Genomic DNA, 21,508 nt, shown 5'->3' on the forward strand with positions numbered 1-21,508 from the left:
AAAATGCCAACCAGGCTTGGTGGCTCAGCCTGTAATCCTGCGCCTTTGGGAGGCTGAGGTGAGTGGATTGCCTGAGCCCGCGGGTTCGAGACCCGCCTGGGCAACTTGGCGAGACCTCGTCTCTACAATAAATCAAAAAATTAGCCAGGCGTGGTAGCGCACGCCTGTAGTTCCAGCTACTCGGAAGGCTGAGGCGGAAGGATCGCTGGAGCCCAGCAGGTCGAGGCTACGGTAGCCAGGAGCGGCCACTGCACTCCAGTCTGGGTGACAGAGTGAGACTCCAACTCAAAAAAAAAAAAAATGCCATTGCTTGGGCTCCACCCAGACCAATTATTTCAGAATCTCTGGAGGCAGAAACTAGACATCAGATTCGTTCTAAAGAGTCCCAGGAAATTCTAATGTAAGGCTAGGGCAGAGAATCGCTGGGAAAGATGATCTTTAAAATCTTTGGAATCTTAATATTCCACTAAAAAAAATTTTTAAATGCAAAAATCTGTTTTACTCCTGCATTAACTTTTTTTTGCTAGTTTTTAACCTTCCTTCCTTTTCTTTCAAAGTTCTGGAACTACATTTCTTTCTGAATTTTGCTGATGTGACACCCCCAAATAGCCATTATCCACAAAAGCCATTAATGTGCTATTTTCCTATTTCTCAGATCAGTAATAAATCCAATTAAAATGGAGGCATCCGAGTCCAAAGTTGGGACAGACAATTCAGATTTCTAACTCTTAGCCCAGTATCTGGAAGAAGGGAGGAGGAGGAAGGTGTGATTCCTTGACTTGAGTGCCCATAAGACCAGCCCCTGAATCCAAGAGAAGGCAGGACCGCAGCAAAGCTCCCAGGAGATTGGGGTGCACTGCAGAGACCTGAAGCATTAGCTCAGGGCACATTCCACTTAAGCCCCTTCATCAATAACCACTTATCCCAGGACTGGCACATCAGAAAAGCCATTCCCAGCAGCCTGGCTCTCCCATCCAGCATGGCCCCCGGGGTCAGGGGACAACAGTGTGATAAATGCCAAGCTGCAAGCCATGCTGTCTCTTCCAGCCCCTGTCTCCTTGCCCAGCTTAATTAAAAACAACATGGTTCCCATCCCTCTCTCTCTGGTTTTCCCTTTTATCTCCCCCTTTCTTGCTCTGCAATAAGGGAACTGCTCTCTACTTCATAGTATAGCAGGTGGAAGTGAATGACAGGTTCTAGACAAAATTAGGAACAGGTACACTTTCAGAACTAGAATTTTTTTTTTTAATTAAAAAGAGTTGGCTGGGTGGAGTGGCTCAAGCCTGTAATACCAGCACTTTGGGAGGCCAAGGCAAGAGGATTGCCTGAGCCCAGGGGTTTGAGAGCAGCCTGGGCAACTTGGTGAGACCTTGTCTCTACAATATATCAAAAAATTAGCCAGGCGTGGTAGCATGAGCCTGTAGTTCTGGCTACTCAGAAAGCCAAGGCAGAAGGATCACCTGACCCCAGCTGGTCGATGCTGGAGTGACCGTGAGTGAGCCACTACACTTCAACCTGAGTGACAGAGTGAGACTCTGACTCAAAAAACAAAACAAAACAAAAAAACAGAGTCACAGCTGGATGTGGTGGCTCATGCCAGCACTTTGGGAAGCCAAGGCAGGAGGACCACTTGAGGCCAGAAATGAGACTAGCCTGAGCAACAAACAAGACCTCATCTCTACAAAAATTTTTTTAAAAATTAGCAAGGTAAGGTGGTGCACACTTGTAGTCCCAGCTACTCGGGAGGCTGAGGTGGAGAATTACTTGAGCCCAGTAGTTCAAGGCTGCAGTGAACTGTAAATACACCACTGTACTCCAGGATGGGTGACAGAGTAAGACCCTGTCTCTAAAGAAAAAAAAAAGAGTCACTTCTCTTTCTTCCCTAACTTTCCCAGGCCGACTCTGGTGGTTCTTGGGCAGGAGTCACAAACTTCAGCGCCTGCAGGAACACACCGAAGGGTTGCCTTTCCAAGTAAAGAGTCCAGCTATAACCCGCAACAGCTGGAGGTTTCCAGGCAGGAATGTGAGCTCATGATTATATACACGTATTTTCCAGTTTTATAAAAGAAGCCAGATATATGGATTTGAAGGTGAAGTTTGATTTTATGACATTGGCATCAAATTCAGCTTTTAAAAATATTCTGCAGACCAAACCCAATGCATCTGAGGACCAAATTAAGTGAGGGAGCTACCCATTTGGGGCCTTTTCTAAGTTGTGAGATTGGGGGGAGAGGGAAGAAAATTCCTAAGAATGTAATCTCTCTCATTTCATTGAGTTTGTCAGATTTATACAATCCTTGCCTGGACCCCAGTTTAGCAATTCAACCACTCGCCATCCAAATAATAATGATTACTATGACCCGTTCCATAACGTTTCACGTGCTCTTCTGCTAAACACCCCAATGAATAAGTTCCTATTATTGTCACAATTTCACATAAGAAATCTGAGGTTCCGAGAGACTAAGTAACTTGACTTCAATCACATAGCTAGGCAATGTTAGAGACAGATTTGAATTTGAGGCTGTCTAATTTCAGCATCCTGACTTTTAATCCTGCATCTACAGTGGAGTTTCCCACCCAGGAACTAAGAGACCTGAGAAATATCAAGGAATTAGACAGAGGCAACATTTATTTGTCTAGTCGGAGAGATATGTTTTCATTCAAGTCCAGGATTCCCCTGTACCAACTATGTGTCCTTGGGCAAACTATTTCACTTGTCTGAGCCTCAGTTTCTTCATCTGTGAAATGGAGAGAGTGTTAGTATCTCCTACATCCACTAGTGGGTGGGCATTACATGAAATAATCCTAGTAAAGGCTTAGCATAGTGCCTGGAGTATAATAAACCCTCGATAAAATTGCTCTACATTGTTATTATTTTATTGTCTTTGCAATGAGTCGTCATCCCTCATGTTCAGCCCTCTACCCTAAAGCCACAGAATCCTAATACTCCCTTGGGCTTTGAGAACCCTTTTAATTTTTCAAAACCCTTTAACACCATCATTTCATTTGATCCTCCCAACAACCTGATGAGGCAGGGATTAACTCCTACAACAAATGAGAGCATGAAGGCACAGAGAGGTTCAGAAGACATCCAAAGTCACACAGGAAGACAGGCTCCACTGCCCTGTGCTTCCTTCTAGTAACTAGATATCCCAAGGAAGAGGCAGGGGTAGGGAAAACCACTCAAGGTAAGAACATAATATGTGTCCATGGGTGCCTAGATATTTAACAGGGATCATAACACAACTAACTGCCCAAGAAAAAGATATAAGGACACTTCTGAAGAAACATAAATGAGTTGGAATTAATGAACTGCAAATTGTGTGGATAAATGCTTGTGGGAAAAAAATTGCTAGAAGCAACTGCTGGCATGATTAGATAGTAAAATATGAAGAACTTTCTGGAGGAGAACAGTCAAGGTTCTAAGATCCCTTTTATGCATGTCCCAAATTCACTAGGATTGGGAATGGGGTCTCCTGGGCTCACTGGAGCGGCACTCTGGGAAAAGCAGGACACTGTCCCCAACTCCTCTGTCTCTGGAACACCTTTTACAATATGGACAACTGAATTATTAAATACTGTGTTTTTAGCATCTAGTATATTATCTGGCTCATAGCAACTGCTTGTGATAGGTGAAATGAATGAATGTGTCTGCTAATAGCAATGGAAGAAGCAAAGGGAGGAAGCAGTGGCTCACACCTGTAATCCCAGAAGTTTGGGAGGCTGAGGCGGGAGGAACACCTGAGGCCAGGAGTTCAAGACCAGCCTGGGCAACTTAGCAAGACCTCCATCTCTACAAAAAATAAAAAATTGGCCAGCCACATGCCTGTAGTACCAGATACATAAGAGGCTGAGGGTGGGAAGATCCCTTAAGCCCACGAGTTCAAGACTGCCGTGAGCTATGGTCACACCATCTAGCCTGGCAACACAGTAAGGCCCCATCTCCTTAAAAAAAAAAAAAAAAATGGAAGAAGCGATGAGCCCATGTGTAGTGGACCTGGCCCATTCTGGTGAATGTTTCTGTTTTTGTTTTGTTTTGTTTTTTTGCCCAATCACTTCACTTTGTTCCTGTAATTGCACTTTTCCTTTTGTGAACTGCCCCTGATGCATTCTTCCTGGTCTTAGGGGAACCAGTAACCAAGTCAGGCCAAGCCTGCTCTCAATCTTGAGAAGAGTGAGACTATGAAAGGAGAGGGTAAGAGTTCAGAGTTCAGGTCTTTGGCAGGCAGAGTCCTGAGAGACCATCACTTCCTTCACATTCTCATCTTCCCAGCACCCCATTTTTCAATTCTTCCTCTCACTTCTAACCTCACCCATTATCTCTCCAGTAAATCCCTTTCACTTTGCTTGGGTTATCACATTTTTCACTTTTGCTTTTTGTTTGTTTTCATATAGAAATGGCTTCTCACTATGTTGCCCAGGCTGGTCTCAAACTCATGGGCTCAAGAGACCCTTCCACCTCAGCCTCCCAAGAGTCTCTTCCTACTGCTGATAACCAAAGGAACTGCCTGATACACCCACTGCCCCATATTTGAAGGAAGAGTTGAGGGGATAAGGTTGTCATTCTATCAACTGATGCAATTCCAAGAGACTTTAAATAGGTCCATTGTTCTTCCAAAGTCAGTCTCCCAGAATTTATCAATAATAATATAAATACAGAGAAGAAATGTGTTGCCTGTTAAGGTTGCCCTAGCTGATGCGAGGGAGAAATATCTGCTTTAAATATTTTGCTTTGTTCCCCCCCTCCGCCCCGCCCCCGGCCTATGCCAGGGACAAAATATAGCGAATGGAATAACACAGAGAGATGGGAAAAAAACGTTTACCCCTCAAAGGCGTCTCCTCCCTTTGCCTCATTCAGCAGCTGGCATCTCCAGAACTAGCTCCTTGCACAGTTCCAGCAGAAAACCCCCTGGCAGTCATTGGTCTTGCCCACCACAGACTCAGGCCCTCTCCTCTGCCCCAGAGGAATGCTGTTGGCATGTCCTGCAGTGTGATGCGAGCTTCCAGGCCTTGGAGAAGTGTTAGGGGGTACAGAGTGCAGATGGGACAGTGCATTGACTTCCTGGCTCTCAGACACCCAGCAAATCTTCCCACCCACCTGTAACCCCTAACTGAGCCACAACCCTCAATATCACAGCCGCTGGACAGCTGTAGTCTGCTCCTCTCTCAACCTAGCACGAAACAGGAAGAGACAGATTGGAGGAGGAGGGCTTTCTGCAAAGCCTCCTCTTCAATCCCCAGGTCAGAGAGCTGGGCTTCTTGGGTTTTTAATAAAATGCACGATCGGGCCTGAATGCAGATCACCGGTGTGGGAGATCATTGTTCCTGTGCCAACTGATGGACAATTTCTTGTCAGCCTGGGGAGCAAACACAAACCTCTTGTCAAATGATGGATACAAATGGCCGTGAGGCTCTTGGAAAACCTCAGACGCGAGCTTAGTCACAGCGATCAGTGTAATCCACCACCAATTAAATCCAAATGCAGGCATCCCTGCGATCAGGGCAGACAGAAACCTGGCGGGAGACGCAACCTTTCCTACTGAAGTCTTCCTCCCTCTGGGTGCCACTCCAAACCCCGCTCGTGGTCAGGACAGAGTGGCCGAGGGAAGAAAGGACCAGCAGTAACTACTTCAAAACTTCCACTTCTCACTCCCCTTTCTCAAGATGACAGAAGGACCTGGAAGAGGTCAAGTGCCTATCACAGCCATTCATTCATGTGTTCATTCATTCAAGACATATTAATTTATTATAACAGCATTCAAGACATACTATAACTCACTCTTTCCTTTATTCCAGACAGTATCTGTTAACTACCTGACCTCTCCTCTAAGTGCTATGGGGCAGGGGGCACATTATTTCTATGTAAAACTCTGGATAGCACAGACCTCCAGGAGCTTACAGTCTTAGCAGTGGGAATAAAACATGGAAAAAACAATTAGAATAGAAGATGAAAAATGATGAGTGACAGGAGAGATGTAGACGAAAAGCAATAGGATTTCAGAGGAGCCATTGGAGAGGGTAAGGAAGATACAGATTAGGAAGCCTCACGGAGGAAACAAAATGTGAACCTTGGGGTACAGGATGAGAATGATTCTAAACATGGGGGTGCAGTGTTAGGGGGTACAGAGTGCAGATGGGACAGTATAAAAACATACTATGACAAAAACACCGCTGCAACACCACAATGGTGCTCTTCTGCCAGAGACAAACACATTGTGGGCACATCCCAAGTAAATCAGTCCCTGGGTTCCTATCAGGAAGGTCTTGGGACAGCATTTAGCCGTTGTTAAATTTAGCCAGCTCTGGTTTCTTCAGTGGAGACGGGCATAACAGAAGAGGTGTATTAAAGTAAGTAAGACTCCCTTGAGGCAGGGTGGAGGGATGGATTCAAGGAGGAGACCATTTTAGGCAGGGAGGCAAGTTAGAAGGCAACTTCAGTAAGCTGGGCCTGCGCAAAGGCTGTGACACCAAAGAGTGGTAACAAGAAAATCAGCTGTCATTGTAATGTCACTAGCACAATCCCAGAAAATAAACACTGGGCATGGCTTTGAGGACTAATTTGATTCCATACAGAACTGAGCTCCAAGTCAGAAAGCAGCTCTAATTCAAGTAATAACTGGCTGTGTGACTTCAGGTAATCCCTTAACCTCCCTGCGTCTTGTTCTCCTGGTGTGTCACTATCCATAGTGACTCTTGATGGGAATTATTGTCAGGATGAGTAGATATAAATGTATGGTCACTTCTTTGTAAGCACTTCTATTTTTGTTTTTTGGAGTTGAAGTCTCACTCTGTCGCCCAGACTGGAGTGCAGTGGCACGCTCCCGGCCACCACAGCCTCGACCTGCTGGGCTCCGGCGATCCTTCCACCTCAGTCTTCCAAGTAGTTGGAACTACAGGCGCGCACTACCACGCCCGGCTAATGCACTTCTATTTTTTAAAAAACAGGCTCATGAGATAATTATACAGCTTCCATACTATGGTCCTTCAAGGCTTTTTACTTTCTTAGTTTCTAGGTCAGAGATCATCTAACTCTAGACATGGGCTAATCTCAGTGAAGCCCATCACTTTCCATCTTTCCCAGCACTGATGAGTCAACTGGTAAGCAAGAGCTAGTGTCTAAGAGCTGCATAAATGGACCCCAACATGGAGCCTTAGTCATAGGACCTGCTAAATGTCTCAATGTCCAGTAATTGCAGAAAGACTAACAGATGTCACAGCGAGAGGAGAGAACCATAAACCCCAGCTCTGCTATTTACTATCTTTGCAATCTTGGGCAATTTACTACTGAACCTTAATTTCTACATCTGTAAAATAGGGTTAATAATCCCTATACCTCTTAGCACTAATGAGAATATTAAATAAATATGTTCTGCAAAGCACTGTGCCTGGCACATTGTAGACACTCGATACATAGAGGCTATTAGTCATTGTTTCTTTCATTATTCATGACACCACAGGCCATTGTTTCATTAATTTCAGACTATGATATTTTGCGTATTCACTCTCTACCATACCAGATGGTTGCTTAAAAATATCTGAATCACAAAAACAGTTTTAGACATTCCACTGAATGAAGCAAAGTCATTGGTTTTTTTTTAATTAAAAAATCTCATATTTTATGCAAGAGATGCCTTTGTAGAGATAGTCTTTTTTTAAAACACTACCACATGTTTTGCCACTACTTCTTGACAAAATGTTTTTCAAGAAAAGAAAAAGCATACACACACAATTGTTCTGCTGTCAAGAAAATATATCAAGCCTGAGATGTTAACATTGCCAAAAGATGACAGTATTTGGCAGACCTAAAAATGTTTGCCATCTTAAAAGTATTTATGCAAAAGCATAAAATAAACTATTCATTATTTTAGTCACTTTAGGTGATTAAGGCAAGTCATTAGGTTTTAGTTTAAAATGTTCTTGAAGGAAATTCACCCTTCTCAACCTAGCTAGTTTTATTCCTTCTGCCTATAAAATTCAAACTATTTCTCAGGTTGTATCTGTGTTACCTATAGAGTGTTGGCATTTGCATAATTTGAAGGCTGAAATGCCCCTCCCTGCCTACCTAGCTCACCCCTCTCCCCTCCATTGTTTTTGCAACACATTTTAAATGAAAAGCATGTACTAGCAGTAAGACCTTCAGCAACTCACCAACTTCCCAAGTCTCAGTTTCCTCTTCTATTAAAAAGTTCAGGTAGGGGTAGTTTTGAGAGAGGATATATTATAAGCCCTGCCTGACCACCACACAGGGTGAAGAGAGAATGGATCTGAAAAATCTTTTTGTTAATGGTAAAGTCATTTGAAGGAAAAGGGGTGGGGGAGGCTGTTTAAATCCATGAAGCAACCACTTATTCAACTAAGACTTTCTTCGGCATTTTTCTTCCAGAACCCTTAAATAAATCCTTGTAAGGGGGAAAAAAATATATCCCCTTTCCCTAAATGCAAGTCACTGTGTTGTGTTCTTGTAGCAGTGAAAACCAAATGCTCTCAATGGCTTTCCCTAATGATTTTTTTCATCAGAATTAAAGAAATGTATGCCCTTTTGAAACTATTTATGAATGTGTATCTTGTGAAGTTATAAATACATTTAGATTCATGTCTCTTCCCTTCTTATAAAGACATTGATGTGTTTTTTCTGACATGCCTCATGAACTCAGTCAATCACAAGTCTTTCTTAATGGAAACCACATGTCTGCCCAGAACTGTGTAATTATAATGCTAGAATTCTTGGCACTGCCAGGAAAAGGGGCATTGTCAAACCAATTAAAGCGTATTTACTTACATACCATTTCTGGATCAGAATGTTCTTTCTTTTATGCTGATGCTGAGAAAATATATATCTCATCAAGTTGTTGTAATTGTTTTTTTTGGACAGATTTATGTTTCTTACCAATTATATTCCTGGTTTTCAGTTCCTTTGCATGTAACTAAAAATTTCTTTAAAAAGACATTTGGGAACAGCATCATGAGATGTTCTGTAACTAAGATTTTGCACATTTCACACCAAAATTACTGTGCTTGTCTATTTTGCTGCCGAAATGTAATTTTAGAGGATTTATCTCCACTAAGGGGTATATTAAGAGCCCTGCTGTTTCCTTTAGACTTGTTAGGGATTGAGTGTGACCTACAAGGAGGTCTCTGCCTGCTATCTGGCTCAGCTACTGATTTGATGGATTACCAGGGAAGGAAAAAGTTTCTTAAAGTCTCAGTGTGTTCCTGCTGAAAATAGGGATAAAAATTCTACTCACAGACATAGCAGTGGTTATGGGAAATACCATGATTAGAGGAGAAAACAGTGGAATAAATATTTGCAGGCAGACACCAACTAGTCAAATGGCAAGGCTTTTAACTACTCTGAGCCTTCTTTTCTTGTCAGTAAAATGAAACCAATAATATTCATCCTATGAGCTCAAGGGATTGCTCTGAACTTCAAATGAAATAGGGAGAAAGCACCTTGTAAAGTATCAAGCAACTACCACAGCCACTCTCTCTGACTGTGTCCAGCCTTCCAAGCCTAAGTCGAGAACCACAACCACACACCAGCAAAAGGAAAGCCAAAAAACAAACTTAGTCTTGGATCATGGTCAGAACCATGGAATGAAACAAACCAGACAGAAAAATTTCAAATTCCAGTCCAATTGGGGAGGAAGGGCAAGTAAAAAAGTAAGCCTGTCTAAGGTAAACAGGCAGGCAGATAAGGCACTTGCAAGTGCCTGTGACCATCTCCTTCACTTTTAGCATTGCAGAGAAATGACACATTTTTGATCATGGCGGGTGGGAGGATGGAATGAGTGCCTTGGGTCCTCTTCTCTCATTCTGTGCTGGTCCCACACCTCAGCCAAACCTCCGCGTGAGATGGGTTCATCATTCTCCACTTCCTGCAGGTGAATGTGTCCCAAGGGGAGACATGAGTTGCATCTCTACTCCACCAAATTAAATGACTGTGAGTGTTCTCTTTAAATTTCCTACCAAGGAAAGACAAATAGACAAATGGGAAACTGATGATATGAACAGACAGAGGGCAATCCGGTTTTCTACAAACACAGTGAGCAAGTTGATTCCAGACATCATTTGGTTGTGACTTTGCCCAAACCCAGCAAGCCACCCTTAGCCTCTTTAAACTCTTGGTCTTAAAGTCCAAGGAGCTTTTAACTTACAAAATGTACCACAAAAAAATCTGAATGTGCCTCATTATGGGGAGTTGTGTGAACACAATCACAAGCAAAAGAGTGATACAACCTGTGAAGCTGTCCCCTGACATCAGAATCTACACATGACAACTTTGGAACATCATGTGACTCCTTTTGAATAAAGTACGATATTTCTTGAAACTCTATGTCTAAGGTGCTGACTTTAACATTTATGATAATACTAGCTTGATGCCTCATAACAAGAATGACTAATCTTGCATTACCATTTTACATTTCATCATTTGAATGGTTACCTTATCAGAAAGTGATTTCAACCTAAAATTCCCAAATACATGATTGCATTAAGAGACTTGGGGGGGGCGGGGAACACAACACAGTTTTGCTCAAACAAATAAGGCAGAACATTCACAGATGACTTTGACTTTCTTCATTAAGTGAGAATTCTTCACTCTAGACAATGCTAAACAAGGTTCCCCTAGTTCACTTTAATGTTTGAAAATTAAAAATAATAATCTGATCCTAAGTATTAATGGTATCTTCCTGGAGTCATACTTTATTTAACAAAAGACAATAGTTTGATGTCACATATTCACTGGAAGGGAAGATTTTAGGCAGCACAGCAGATCAATGCTAGGGCACTCTTGATATGTGTGGCTTAGAACTGCTGGGAATCTGGCAGGAAGCAAATAAGCATCAGAAGGACTCTGTGACTATAATCTCCAAGGTTCCTCTGAGCCTTAAGACTAGGAGACTAAATAATCTTCCAGTGCAGGGGAGGCTTCTGACACCCCTCAGCATGGTGTCGAGGAGAGGACCCAGAGCAGGGCATCCTAGGGAGAGCAGAATGACTCCAGGGTCTGCCATTTGCTAAGCTCTGTGAGCTCAGATGTATTCCTTAACCTCTCTGACCTTCTTGAAGGGCTGTTGTGAGGATTAATTGGACAGTTTAAGAAGGAATCCAGCACCCTGCCTGGCACAGGACAGCCGAATGACAAAATCTTAACTTCTTCCTGCTTCATATGACAGTGCATTCTGCACTCCACCTACGGGTAGGGTGGCTTCGCCTGCAACTATGAGCTAAGAAAAATGATCTCATCTTTGGTCAGAGACTTGCATGATGAACAGAGCTCCCTAAAACATGTTCATGAGCTCTCCTGGATCCTAGGGGTGTGATAACAGGTCAAATGCTGCAACAAAGAGGATTTAGGCTCCCTGAGGATCTCAGCCCACTTTTGGCTGTCTGGCCTGCAGCCTTGGAGAATATAAACAGCTCTAACAGATTCTGGGCCTCAAATCCAACTTTAATTTACTGGTGACCGCATGGCTTTCAGGAGCATTACATAGGACTTATCTGGAATTCACCCTCTCCTACGCCCTTTCTTCTATTGGATGAATCTGATGATCATGCTGATTGCTTAGATCTTTTTTTATCTAGAAAGGAATTCTTCTGGAAGTACTTAGTATCATTTTAATCAGATCAACAAATGTATCCAGGACCTTATAACTTATATGCATATAATTTCTTAATTACTTCCTTGGTTTGTTAGTGATGGTTTTGCTACAATTTTTCCTAATTTTTAATAAAATATTTCAACTCTCACTTTATAGGTTAACCACAAAGATTGTTGTCTGGATTCTGGATGTTGGCAAGTTGTGGTTTTTACCAAAAGAAAGGAGGAGACTCTTTCACTTTCTCCAAATCTGGTTTCTAAAAGTAACTTTAAGATATGAGCTTATTCTGGATTATTTAATCCCATTCTGGATGTACATCTATGGGGTTGTGGGGAGGACATAGATGTGGGGTATTAGTAGAAAGTGAGATGAATCTGAACACAATTTCTTGGGGGGAAAAGTCATATTTAGTAAAAGTCCACTTAAGCAACCTTATAGGAACTGAACACTTCTACCAGTTACTCCTATGTTTCTAGTTTAAAGGCAACAAATGCAACCCAAATAAAAAGCACAATTTCATTCACAATAGCCACAGAAAAAAATGAAATACCTTAGCATCTTCCTAACCAGAGAATGAAAGACCTCTACAATGAAAACTACAAAACACTGCTCAACAAAATCAAAGATGACACAAACAAGTGGAAGAATATTCCATGCTCATGGATTAGAAGATTCAACATTGTTAAGATGTCCATTCTACCTAAGGCAATCTACAGACTTAACGCAATACCCATCAAATTACCAGAACATTCTTCTCAGACCTAAAAACAACAATACGGGAACTCATATGGAAACATAAATGACCATGAATAGCCAAAACAATCCTCAGCAAAAAAAAAAAAAAAAAAGCAGGAGGTATCATACTCCCAGACGTTAAACTTTATTATAAAGCTCCAATAATCAAAATAGCCTAGTATTGGTACAAGAATAAGCACATAGACCAATGGAATAGAATTGAGATTCCAGAAGCAAAACCTCAATTTCTCAACCAATTCATCTTCGACAAAGTCTCCACCACCAACCACTGGGGAGAGGAGAACCTATTCAGTAAATGGTGCTGAGAAAACTGGCTGACCACATGCAGAAGATTCAGACAGGACCCCTACCTATCCCCATACACAAAAATAAACTTAAATGGATCAGAGACCTAAATGTAAAACCTCAAACTATAAGAACGTTAGAAAATGCAGGGGACATTCTTCTGGAAATTGAACCTGGCAACCAATTCCTGATCAAAACCCCAAGTGCCCATGTCATAAGAGATGAGATAGACAAGTGGGACCTCATCAAACTGATAAGCTTCTGCAAAGCCAAAGAAACCATCAACAGAGCAGGGAGACAACCCGCAATCTGGGAGAAAATATTTTCCAACTCTATGTCTGACAAAGGCCTAACATCTAGGTTCTACAAGGAAATCAAATGTGCTGAAAAGAAAAAAACAAGCAGCCCATTACAAAGTGGGCAAAAGATATGAATAGACAGTTCTCAAAAGAAGACATAAGAGCAGCCAACAGATACATGAAAAAATATTCAGCCTCACTAGTCATCAAAGAAATGCAAATTAAAACTACACTGAGATACCACCTAACTCCAGTCAGAATGGCCATCATCAATAACTCAAAAAATAACAGATGCTGGGGAGGATGTGGCAAAAAGTGAACACTTCTACATTGTTGGTGGAAGTGTAAACTAGTACAGCATCTGTGGAAAACAGTGTGGCAATTCCTAAAAGTTCTAAAAATCGACCTTCCATATGACCCCGCAATCCCCCTACTGGGAATATACCCGGAAGAACTCAAATCACTCTATAAAAAAGATACCTGCACATGTATATTTATCACAGCATTGTTGACAATAGCAAGACATGAACCAACCGTGCTGCCCATCAAAAGAGGACTGAATAAATAAAATGTGGTACATATACACAATGGAATATTACGCAGACATAAAGAAGAACAAAATCATGAACTTCGCAGCAACCTGGACTTAGAGTCTATAATACTGAGTAATCTTTCACAGAAACAAAGAACTGAATATCACATTTTCTCACTCATAAGTGGACCTTGAACAACTATCGTAATACCGTAAGCAAAGGACTGACAGTAGTGGGAAACTGCATGGGCATTGAGCGGCAGGAAGGTAGGATTGGCAGTAGTGAGAAACTGCCTGGGAAGGGGACGGCACACCTCATCAACAAGGGTACCTGCACAATGAATATCTGTGTACCTAACCCTGAATTGTACACCACAATTTTAAAATAAAAAATTTAAAGGTGAAAAATAAAAAATAAATAAATAAAATCTGAAAAAAATAAAATAAAATAAGGCAACAAATGCAAAAAAATACAACACTGAGACCCATTCCTAATAAATGGGGATCACATAGCATGTCTAAATAGCTAAAAGCTATAAAACAATCAAGCAATTTTTTGCGTGTGTGTGTGGCAGGCATGGTATGACTGGAATCATGGGGGATGAAAGTATTCACCAATACAGTCATGAACTAGAAAGGGTAATTTTATTAAAGGAAAGATGGATTGTCAAGGTGACAATGGGCAGGACAACAGCAAAAGTGTCCACCGTGTACTGCCACAAGCAAATTTTAAATGAAACTTGTTATATCTTGACACCCTAGAAAGCCAAGTTCGATTTTAGAATTCTTAGGCTCTACAAAGCTTCACTCAAGAACTTGGGAGCATAGGCACAGGTAGACCAGCCCCAACCACAACCCACCCCCCTCTCTGAGGTTCTGATCTGAACCTCAGAGAACCTCTTGCATATGTGTAAACATAGCAGGGTTCACATTCAATCTCCCTCCTCATCTACTACACACGGCCCTTTGTCAACTCCTTAAGACTCAGGGTGTACACATCAGTACATTTCCCCAGAAGAGGCAGAATCAGGCCTTGAAAATGGGCTCGGGGCTTTTATAGCAGTGAATTCCTGAGTCCCAGGAACTCTTGAGTGTGATCTAGAAGGGTGGGAAGGTTTCAAAGGTCCCAAGGGTCTCCCACCCCATGAGGAGGAGACAGCTGAGGAAGAGCAACACTGGGGCCCTCTAAAGAGCAGAGTCCAGGCACAGGACCCTTCTGGGTCTATGAGTGAGGATGGACATTCAGCTCCATTCTGAATAAACACTTGATCCTCTACATAGTTCAGTGCTAAGTTCTCTAAAATTTGATAGTACATGTACTTAGAGTTGCTTATCCTCCATCTACTCCTAAATGCCCCCAAATCCAGATTTCATCCTTAATGCACAAATTAAGTTGCTTTAAACACCAATGATGTCCATTCTGCCAAATCCAATGGACCCAATATATAGTTCTTTTCTTCTCATTACTTCTTTCTGGAACTTTTGAATCTCTCTCCAACTGCCCCTTCCTGGTTCCCCTGGTGCCTCTTTTTATCCCTCACAAATTTATTCTCCAAATGGACACAAGAGTGGTTTATGAATGAAGCGCATGTGACATGTCACCCCTCCCATAAAACCCTCCAGTTGGATCCCTATAGTCCAAAGAAAGAAGTCCAAGCTGCCCAAACACAAAGCCTTTGCTAACTCCGTGGCATGCTCTCCCTTCCCGCCTGGCCTCAACCCTGAAGTTCCTGCAACATCAGAGCACACCTCACATCATCTTTGCATTCAAAAGATACTTACTGAATGCCCACCACGTGCCACCCACAAGGAATGTTGTACACCTTTGCATGTGCTGGACCCTGTGCTGTAAATGGCCCTGCCCTCCCACCATCTCCTCATTCTGAAAGACTCAACTCAGGACAATTACCGTCTCTTGGAAATCATCCATGATGTCATCTCTCATCACTTAGGTCAGCCATTACCCTTTTTCTGTTCCCAAAGTATCCTCCTTATACTACTTTTATTGCACTCCATCTCATTAAATTGATTTTTTTTTTTTGAGTTGGAGTCTCATTCTGTTGCCCAGGCTAGAGTGCAGTAGCATGCTCACAGCCACCACAGCCTCGACAGCTGGGCTCCAGCAATCCTTCCGCCTCAGCCTTCCAGGTAGCCAAAACTACAGGTGTGTACTACCACACCCCGCCAATTTTTGATTTATTGTAGAAACAAGGTCCCACCAAGTTGCCCAGGCTGGTCTCGAACCCACAGGCTCAGGCAATCCACTCGCCTCAGTCTCCCAAAGTGCTGGGATTACAGGCTGAGCAACCGAACCCAGTCCCATCTCATTAAATTTTAATTGAGACCTCTGCCCTCAAATTATGAGCTTTTTCTGACCAGTGTTATCTGTATTTGTATCTATATATCATGTGTATATTTGTTTTCCAAATTACTCTATATCTGTATGTATTGGATTCCAAACACCCAACGCATGCTTGCTAAATGAACTAAACTCAGTCCATGGTGGTTTCTACTAAGATGCAACCTCCTCAACAAGGTTTTACTCAACCCCTCTCTTAAAACAGCATCCCTCTTCTGCAAGCTCTGGCCATTAACCCCGCTTTATTTTCCCTTATAACACTAACAACCTGACTTTATATCATGTATTTATTTCTCTTCTCCACCTAAGATGGGACTTCCACAAGGCCAGGGACTTAGTTTCTACTACTGGCTCCTGAACCTAAAGTATCTACAACAGGCGGGTATTCGATATACAATGTTGAGTGGGTAAATGCATGCACTAAGATGTCTGAACTATTTCAGCTTCCTCAAACTTCAATCATTTGTCTATCATTTCACCAACCCACCTACCGCCCTTATTGTCATTTACTTAATGACTGTTCCCTAAATTGACTCACTATTTTAAGTAAAATTATTTTAAAAGGAAACCATATGTAGAAAACCAGTAAACTGAAAGGAGCCATAAAAGTAGGTATATAATTATTAAATTCAAAATGTCTGTGCCTCTCCTAAAATCACCCCACAGGCTAACACTGATGTTTTCTGGTAATTTACCACACTTTGGGAAATGCTGTTGACTTGATCAAACAGATCTTCGATTCCCCAACCATGCCAGATAGCAGAGTATATTATGCATGCTTTTCACCTACTACTGAAAAATATCCACAACCTGAAAAATTTAGTGCCCACACCCTAAGTATTTCTCAGTCATGAACGCTTCAAAGTCTCGGCCCAAATACCACACTTCTCAAATTGCAGTGAATGAAGCTCAAGCACACACAAGAGTTTTTGTGTTTCATTTTCTCTTTGAAAGAAAAAAGAAGTTCTCACAGAAAAAGAAACAGAATGAAAGCCATATTGATGGCTCCTACCCAGAGAGCCACAACTCTGAGATTCATCTACGTTGCAGCCTGAGACATTGACAATTCCCAAGTCTGTGTAATGTCCCAAGAATAGGAAATGTGACCAAAAGTCATTCCAAACAATGGAGACATAACTTCAAAAGTATTCGTACTTATAATTCATTTCCATAAAAATCCCAAATTTTCTTCACTTCAACCAAGACAGGGCTTTTCTGTCAAAATGAGTTAAGTTTAGTTTTTTTAGAAACTCCTTACATCTAGTTAAAGGATCTATTTCCAGTTCTTTTTCTCTCTTGGCTAAGAGGGAATAGGAGATGTTTTCAGTTAGAGAAAAGAACTTTTTCCAAGCATTCGTGAGAAATTGGTAGTTTTTTGCCTCTTAAAATGCTGTAACTATACACAAATATTTTAAATCTATTCCAAATAACTAGCCTTCAGGATTATAAACAAAGAATTGGTATGTTCCAATGTTGACATGGTAAAAGTGAAAACTAAGTTCAGCAGTTGCTGATGGTCTCAAGAGTATGCTATCCACTGATTCACTGTGAATTTTTTCTTCATTTGAAATAAAACACAAAGATTCAATAAGAAATAAAAACCTACCAACATTTCTAAAAAGCATCTATCTGCCATTACAGACATACGCATTTGAAAATATGCATTAAAACTTTATTATAAGAATAATGATATATAACTCTTTTTCTACAGTTTTGCTACAGAAAGTTGTAGTACATCCACCATGGCTATTTTTGCGAGACAGTATTTTGTAGAGCAGCAGTTCTCAAACATGGTTCCACAGAACCCTAAAGGTCTAGAGTCTCTTTCAGGGGGTGTGTGATGTCAAAGCTATTTTCCTAATAATGCTACTGAGCTTTTGCAAAAGCAATGATGGGTAAAGCAATCTGTACCTTGTGAGAACAAAGGCAATAATACCAAACCATACTTATTGGTCACTACATCTTCACCCTCATGCACTTGCAGTAAACACACACACGCACTCTCTCTCTCACACACTCACACAAGCATAAAAGCAGATGAAGAATATAACTATTAACTTTATCAAACTTTTAAAAAATTGAATTGTATTAAATCTTGACCCTTCTTACATCTTTTTAATAGTCCTTGAGATAAAACAAGTAATACAGATAAAGATTCCTGCTGCATAACAAAGTACAGGGGTTATGTCCAGGTAAAGCACTTGTGTAACTGTCTGAGTTGTAAGCTGAACTATTCAGGTTTTTTGTTTTATTTTTTCCACAGAATAGCATTTTTACTTGAAAGTACAACCGAGGAACTATGGCCATTCAGACTTGTGTATGTGGCAAACATTTTCTCAAAGGAAACAACTGTCACTTCAAAGAAAACAATTGATAATAAGTGTCACCAATGATAAAATTCAGGCTTTCAAGCAAAAAATGGAATTTTGGAAAACCTGTGTCCACTACTGTGAACTTGACAGCTTCTCAATAACTTGTCTGATTAGATTAATGGCGACATTAATAAATATGAATTTTTAAAATATTATATAAAGAAGTGTATCACATAATTCAATGAATATAACAAAGTGAATCAGCATTTTCCAAATGGCCAAAATATAATGCATATATCCAGCTGAATGGATAAAAGATCCATTCAAAGTTAAAGATATACCAAGTTTTAATGTCAAGAGTAAAAAAATTCATTGATATAGTATCGAATACCAAGCCACAACTAACTTTTGGGAAACCACCACTTGTCAAGTTTTGGTGTAGTATCAAAGAAAAATAATCATAATTTTCATAAGAAAACTAGCAGAATACACCTTCTTTTTCCAAATGCATGTTTTATGAAGCTAAATTTCCATCATACACTTTAATCAAAATGACCTAAATGCTTTTTGAAATTTCAGAAAACTTATTTTATCATTACAAACTTTTTAAAAATATTAACATGTGGAGGGTTTCCTGTTGTTATTTTTTAAGTGAGTAAGAAATGAATACTTTTTAATTTCACATTTTAATTTATTTAACACAGTAAATGTGGATAGATATAAGTCACATACACAAAATTTCTTTGGATCTTCAATAATTTTTAAGAGTATGAAGGAGTCCTGAGGCCAAAAGTTTTAAGAAGCAGTTATGTAGCACTGAAGAGACTGGAATACATAGTTAAGAAAAATCTACAAATTATGACTCAGCCACTCATTGGCTTGTGTGACCCCATGTGCAAGTCATTTCATCCCTCTGAACCTCGGTTTTCTTATCTGTATAAGTAACAGATTCCCACTCTTCACAAGGCTGTTATGAGAATTCAGTGAAGTCACAGTTACATTGCCCTTAACACATAATAAGCCCTTAATAATTACTAGCTGCTGATGTTACCCTCATCTTGTCTTTCTTTTTTTTTTTTTTTTTTTTGCTAACTTATTAAGTTGACACTAGTCAAAACTGTTTAGAGGTTGAAGAAGAGAATAAAATGTCCCCTCAAAAGAGAGATGAGGGTAGCCTTCCCTTATGGGCTAAATGACCACATAGCTGTTTAGCCCAAGTCACAATTCACCACAATATTGCCTGACACAATGATTTCACCAGGGTTTTACTAGTCTCTTCTTATCAACTGGTGCTGCAGGGGAGTGGGAGCTAAAGATGGGAGAAAATTCTGTCACTTCCCGGGACCATCAAAGTCATTTCCATTAGAGAGAGAGAGAGAGAGAGAGAGAGAGAGAGAGAGAGAGAGAGTGTGTGTAACAAGATGGGTGCTCAGAGTAGCATAAAACCAATTACTTTCAATTCACTTTTGAAATGGTCTCAGGGTTCCAATGCAGTTAGCATACCTAATCTTTGAAACTTTTGCCATGATCTTAGGAAGTGTCAACCAACCCATAGAATAAGGTTAGAAATAAAAGAAACTCCTTTTTTCTCATTGTTCATTTACTTTTTAAGTCCTGTGGGAAAGGTACACAAACTACAAACAATAATCATTTCTCAATTTTTCCCTATTACTTTTTCCTTAATTTGAAAACATAAAGCTCTTTCCACCAGCTGCCTTTCTAATTCTTCCTTCTATTCCTGTTCCAGTGCAAAAAGAATTTTGCCAATGAAAGTGCTATAAACAGCCATGCCCTCGCTGAAAAAGGCAATATGCCATCAGCCTGACATATACCTCGCTTTTCCGCTCATTGTCAACACAGTGATTGATGGTGCAGTTCATTAATGTGGGACGATTGTCAGCTTTTCCTGAATAAATATAAAAAGAAACAAAGAAACCTCCACCCTTTTCAAGCCAGAGTGAATTATTTCCTATTTTCCAGGCTTAGGTTTAAGGATCCATAGGGCATTCATCTCAGAGTAAATAATGAACATACCCTTTAATGGAAGAAATTTTAGTTTGGGTTCAGGGCTGACATAGTTTTTTTTTATATATACAGAAAAGGAGGAAAGAATGCTATTCAAAAGGATAAAGCAATATAGGCACCTGAAACTATACTTTAAAGCAATACGTCATCTTTAGTATACATAGTCATGTAAAATGTAAGAAATTATCACCTTTGAAAACCTGTAAAGTAAAAAGGATCTGTCAAGTGCTAAACCACATCACAGGCAAAGAAAGCGATGGAGTGGTTGGCTAGCAGAGGACTAATCTGCAGCTGGGTAGGAAAGTTGATTAAAATCAGCGTACATCAAAAGGAAGTTTGGTGAAAATAACCGAAACAAATTTTTCCTTTAGTTCTCTCTTTACTCAAGGCACAAATTAGGGAAGCTTCCTTTGTCAGGTGCACTTACATGTACTCTGAAGAAAGGTTAAGATCTTGGTCACAGGCTGGGCGCAGTGGCTTACGTCTATAATCCCAGCACTTTGGGAGGCTGAGGTGAGAGGATTGCCTGAGCCCATGGGTTTGAGACCAGACTGGGTAACTTGGCAAGACCTCATCTCTGCAATAAATCAAAAAATTAACCAGACACGGTAGTGCACACCTGTAGTCCCAGCTACTTGAAAGGCTGAGTTGGAAGGATCGCCTGAGCCCAGCAGGTCAACGCTGGAGTGACCATGAACATGCCACTGCACTACAGCATGGGTGACAGAGTAAGACTCTGACTCAAAAAAAAAAAAAAAAAAAAAAAAGATCTTGGTCACATTTGCCCTTTTATCAAGAGGTTTTGCCCCTGTGACTTTTCTCTGCACTGTCTGTTTGAACTGTTTTAATTGGCTCTTTGCTAACTCTGTTAGTCACAAGATCAACAAACAGCATTGGGTGTGTCTTGCTTTTAGCTTTGGTGTACAAAAAGCAACAACCGAAACAAAAACAACCTCGTACATATGGCGCTCCCAAGTTGATGAACATGCAGCATCGCACTCTGGGCATTCTGTTCCTGTACAGATTTTCTCGGGTGGTAATGTGCTAATGACAATAATAATTTATTCTGAAGATGTGCTAAATTTCTTGAGTTGAATTGTGAAGTATTTTGAATGCCACTGGAAGGCACAGGAAACTGAGAACTGCAAGAAAAACTGGCATTCTGCCACCACTTGAAGATCCAATCTGATTGTAATAGAAGGTGATTACTGAGGACTAACCATCAGACCTTGCATGAGTTCCTCTTAAAATGACAGCTTGCCTGTGTATTGTGCATTCTTAGAGCACATATGCATGGTTCTGTTTTTGGGATGTTCTAATTCATTCATTCTCTCTCTCTC

The 21,508-nt window shown here is 40.8% G+C and overlaps 1 protein-coding gene across 2 annotated transcripts in view; it reads right to left on the minus strand.

The window, feature by feature from the left end:
• LOC103256596 (transcription factor COE1) overlaps positions 1–21,508 on the minus strand; it is a 410,447-nt gene that overhangs the window by 298,555 nt on the left and 90,384 nt on the right. The window lies entirely within an intron of this gene.

The sequence above is a fragment of the Carlito syrichta genome, unplaced genomic scaffold (genome assembly GCF_000164805.1).
Source record: "Carlito syrichta isolate Samal-C Ts95f unplaced genomic scaffold, Tarsius_syrichta-2.0.1 Scaffold290399, whole genome shotgun sequence".
In the NCBI taxonomy this organism is placed as follows: domain Eukaryota; kingdom Metazoa; phylum Chordata; class Mammalia; order Primates; family Tarsiidae; genus Carlito; species Carlito syrichta.